Source organism: Argopecten irradians, chromosome 7, assembly GCF_041381155.1.
Source record: "Argopecten irradians isolate NY chromosome 7, Ai_NY, whole genome shotgun sequence".
In the NCBI taxonomy this organism is placed as follows: domain Eukaryota; kingdom Metazoa; phylum Mollusca; class Bivalvia; order Pectinida; family Pectinidae; genus Argopecten; species Argopecten irradians.
This window is the reverse complement of record NC_091140.1, coordinates 37,694,873-37,700,117: the sequence shown is the minus strand read 5'-3', so window position 1 is coordinate 37,700,117 and position 5,245 is coordinate 37,694,873.

The window sequence follows — 5,245 nt, the reverse complement described above, 5'->3', positions numbered from 1 at the left end:
GAACCAAATTTTATCAAAATCTGTCAAGTAGTTTAGGAGGAGTTAGCCGGTCAATGTTGTGTCCACAGACAGTCAGACGGTAACCTCGTTGCAGGGGTATCAAAACGCTTCCCGTTTTCGAATTTCTCTCAGCTTTTACGAGGCTTCATGAGAGAAATATTACGTTGTAGCATATCTTGTATGCGGCTAAAATGCTTCTTTAAAGAGCAATCCAGAGAATCGTTATTGCATAAGCGAGTCGCATATTGTCATTTTCATGTATGTGGCTGAAATGCTTCTTATAAGAGCAATCCAGAGAATCGTTATTGCATAAGTGAGCCGCATATTGTTAGTTTCTTGTATGCGGCTAAAATGCTTCTTTAAAGAGCAATCCAGAGAATCGTTATTGCATAAGCGAGTCGCATATTGTCATTTTCATGTATGTGGCTGAAATGCTTCTTATAAGAACAATCCAGAGAATCGTTATTGCATAAGCGAGTCGCATATTGTTAGTTTCTTGTATGTGGCTGAAATGCTTCTTATAAGAGCAATCCAGAGAATCGTTATAGCATAAGCGAGTCGCATATTGTCATTTTCTTGTATGTGGCTGAAATGCTTCTTATAAGAGCAATCCAGAGAATCGTTATTGCATAAGTGAGCCGCATATTGTTAGTTTCTTGTATGCGCCTAAAATGCTTCTTTAAAGAGCAATCCAGAGAATCGTTATTGCATAAGCGAGTCGCATATTGTCATTTTCATGTATGTGGCTGAAATGCTTCTTATAAGAACAATCCAGAGAATCGTTATTGCATAAGCGAGCGTTAGTTTCTTGCATAAGCGGCTGAAATGCTTCTTATAAGAGCAATCCATCGATGTTCGCAGTTTTTCTTGTATGTGGCTGAAATGCTTCTTATAAGAGCAATCCAGAGAATCGTTATATGCAAAGCGAGTCGCATATTGTCATTTTCTTGTATGTGGCTGAAATGCTTCTTATAAGAACAATCCAGAGAATCGTTATAGCGAAGCGAGTCGCATATTGTCATTTTCTTGTATGTGGCTGAAATGCTTCTTATAAGAAATCCAGAGAATCTTATTGCATAAGTGAGCATATTGTTAGTTTCCAGAGAAAATCGAGCAATCCAGAGAATCGTAATTGCATAAGCGAGTCGCATATTGTCATTTTCTTGTATGTGGCTGAAATGCTTCTTATAAGAGCAATCAATCAAGAATCGTTATTGCATAAGCGAGCCGCATATTGTTAGTTTCTTGTATGCGGCTAAAATGCTTCTTTTAAAGAGCAATCCAGAGAATCGTTATTGCATAAGCGAGTCGCATATTGTCATTTTCATGTATGTGGCTGAAATGCTTCTTATAAGAACAATCCAGAGAATCGTTATTGCATAAGCGAGTCGCATATTGTTAGTTTCTTGTATGTGGCTGAAATGCTTCTTATAAGAGCAATCCAGAGAATCGTTATTGCGTAAGCGAGTCGCATATTGTCATTTTCTTGTATGTGGCTGAAATGCTTCTTATAAGAGCAATCCAGAGAATCGTTATTGCATAAGTGAGCCGCATATTGTTAGTTTCTTGTATGCGGCTAAAATGCTTCTTTAAAGAGCAATCCAGAGAATCGTTATTGCATAAGCGAGTCGCATATTGTCATTTTCATGTATGTGGCTGAAATGCTTCTTATAAGAACAATCCAGGAGAATCGTTATTGCATAAGCGAGTCGCATATTGTTAGTTTCTTGTATGTGGCTGAAATGCTTCTTATAAGAGCAATCCAGAGAATCGTTATAGCATAAGCGAGTCGCATATTGTCATTTTCTTGTATGTGGCTGAAATGCTTCTTATAAGAGCAATCCAGAGAATCGTTATTGCATAAGTGAGCCGCATATTGTTAGTTTCTTGTATGCGGCTAAAATGCTTCTTTTAAGAGCAATCCAGAGAATCGTTATTGCATAAGCGAGTCGCATATTGTCATTTTCATGTATGTGGCTGAAATGCTTCTTATAAGAACAATCCAGAGAATCGTTATTGCATAAGCGAGTCGCATATTGTTAGTTTCTTGTATGTGGCTGAAAATGCTTCTTATAAGAGCAATCCAGAGAATCGTTATTGCATAAGCGAGTCGCATATTGTCATTTTCTTGTATGTGGCTGAAATGCTTCTTATAAGAGCAATCCAGAGAATCGTTATTGCATAAGTGAGCCGCATATTGTTAGTTTCTTGTATGCCTAAATGCTTCTTTAAGGCAATCCGAAATGCTTCTTTGCATAAGAGCAAATCCAGAGAATCGTATGCATAGGAGTCGTTATTATGCTGAAATAAGCGAATCCAGAGATCATTATGCTAAGCGAGTCGCTTGTCATTTTCTTGTATGTGGCTGAAATGCTTCTTATAAGAGCAATCCAGAGAATCGTTATTGCATAAGTGAGCGCATATTGTTAGTTTCTTGTATGCGGCTGAAATGCTTCTTATAAAGAGCAATCCAGAGAATCGTTATTGCATAAGCGAGTCGCATATTGTCATTTTCATGTATGTGGCTGAAATGCTTCTTATAAGAACAATCCAGAGAATCGTTATTGCATAAGCGAGTCGCATATTGTTAGTTTCTTGTATGTGGCTGAAATGCTTCTTATAAGAGCAATCCAGAGAATCGTTATTGCATAAGCGAGTCGCATATTGTCATTTTCTTGTATGTGGCTGAAATGCTTCTTATAAGAGCAATCCAGAGAATCGTTATTGCATAAGCGAGTCGCATATTGTCATTTTTATGGTTTCTGCATGTATGTATGGCTGAAATGCTTCTTATAAGAGCAATCCAGAGAATCGTTATTGCATAAGCGAGTCGCATATTGTCATTTTCTTGTATGTGGCTGAAATGCTTCTTATAAGAGCAATCCAGAGAATCGTTATTGCATAAGTGAGCGCATATTGTTAGTTTCTTGTATGCGGCTAAAATGCTTCTTTAAGAGCAATCCAGAGAATCGTTATTGCATAAGCGAGTCGCATATTGTCATTTTCATGTATGTGGCTGAAATGCTTCTTATAAGAACAATCCAGAGAATCGTTATTGCATAAGCGAGTCGCATATTGTTAGTTTTCTTGTATGATGTGGCTGAAATGCTTCTTATAAGAGCAATCCAGAGAATCGTTATAGCATAAGCGAGTCGCATATTGTCATTTTCTTGTATGTGGCTGAAATGCTTCTTATAAGAGCAATCCAGAGAATCGTTATTGCATAAGTGAGCCGCATATTGTTAGTTTCTTGTATGCGGCTAAAATGCTTCTTTTAAGAGCAATCCAGAGAATCGTTATTGCATAAGCGAGTCGCATATTGTCATTTTCATGTATGTGGCTGAAATGCTTCTTATAAGAACAATCCAGAGAATCGTTATTGCATAAGCGAGTCGCATATTGTTAGTTTCTTGTATGTGGCTGAAATGCTTCTTATAAGAGCAATCCAGAGAATCGTTATAGCATAAGCGAGTCGCATATTGTCATTTTCTTGTATGTGGCTGAAATGCTTCTTATAAGAGCAATCCAGAGAATCGTTATTGCATAAGTGAGCCGCATATTGTTAGTTTCTTGTATGCGGCCGAAATGCTTCTTTATAAGACAATCCAGAGAATCGTTATTGCATAAGCGAGTCGCATATTGTTATTTCTTGTATGTGGCTGAAATGCTTCTTATAAGACAATCCAGAGAATCGTTATTGCATAAGCGAGTCGCATATTGTCATTTTCTTGTATGTGGCTGAAATGCTTCTTATAAGAGCAATCCAGAATCGTATATTGCATTTTTATGGCGAAAGCAATAACGTTTTGCATAAGTGAGCGCATATTGTTAGTTTCTTGTATGCGGCTAAAATGCTTCTTTAAAGAGCAATCCAGAGAATCGTTATTGCATAAGCGAGTCGCATATTGTCATTTTCATGTATGTGGCTGAAATGCTTCTTATAAGAACAATCCAGAGAATCGTTATTGCATAAGCGAGTCGCATATTGTTAGTTTCTTGTATGTGGCTGAAATGCTTCTTATAAGAGCAATCCAGAGAATCGTTATAGCATAAGCGAGTCGCATATTGTCATTTTCTTGTATGTGGCTGAAATGCTTCTTATAAGAGCAATCCAGAGAATCGCTAATGCGTAAGCGAGTCGCATATTGTCATTTTCTTGTATGTGGCTGAAATGCTTCTTATAAGAACAATCCAGAGAATCGTTATTGCATAAGCGAGTCGCATATTGTTAGTTTCTTGTATGTGGCTGAAATGCTTCTTATAAGAGCAATCCAGAGAATCTTTATTGCATAAGCGAGTCGCATATTGTTAGTTTCTTGTATGTGGCTGAAATGCTTCTTATAAGAGCAATCCAGAGAATCGCTAATGCGTAAGCGAGTCGCATATTGTCATTTTCTTGTATGTGGCTGAAATGCTTCTTATAAGAACAATCCAGAGAATCGTTATTGCATAAGCGAGTCGCATTTTGTTAGTTTCTTGTATGTGGCTGAAATGCTTCTTATAAGAGCAATCCAGAGAATCGCTAATGCGTAAGCGAGTCGCATATTGTCATTTTCTTGTATGTGGCTGAAAATGCTTCTTATAAGAGCAATCCTGAGAATCGTTATTGCATAAGCGAGTCGCATATTGTTAGTTTCTTGTATGCGGCTGAAATGCTTCTTATAAGAGCAATCCAGAGAATCGTTAATGCATAAGCGAGTCGCATATTGACATTTTCTTGTATGTCACAGAAATGCTTCTTAAAAGAACAATCCAGAGAATCATTATTGCATAAGCGAGTCGCATATTGTCATTTTCTTGTATGTCACTGAAAAGTACAACCCAGAGAATAATTATAGCATAAGTGAGCCGCATCAGCAGGTGTATTGGGTCTCCTTAAATGACCCACTTAGCGATAATGCTAAAAAGAGCAGTGATGTTTCTCCTTAAACTTTAACAAAGTCATAACTTGGCCAAAGGTACCAACATACATTTTATTTGTATATCATATGTTCAAAATATATGAAATAGGACAGTTTCAAAGCATTCTGTCATGTTGTTGCCTAGCAATATGCTTATCAACCAGTATAGTACATGTATATTCATGGTGAAATAGTCAGTTTGTTCACCAAGATTTTCAACTGCTATATTTAAATTATTTTTTAGACATAGGATATTAGTTTTGTATGTTACCTATCTGCATTTTAGCTGTCAGAATTATTCTAATCTTGATTTTGTAAGATAACGTAAAATGAAAACAAGACAG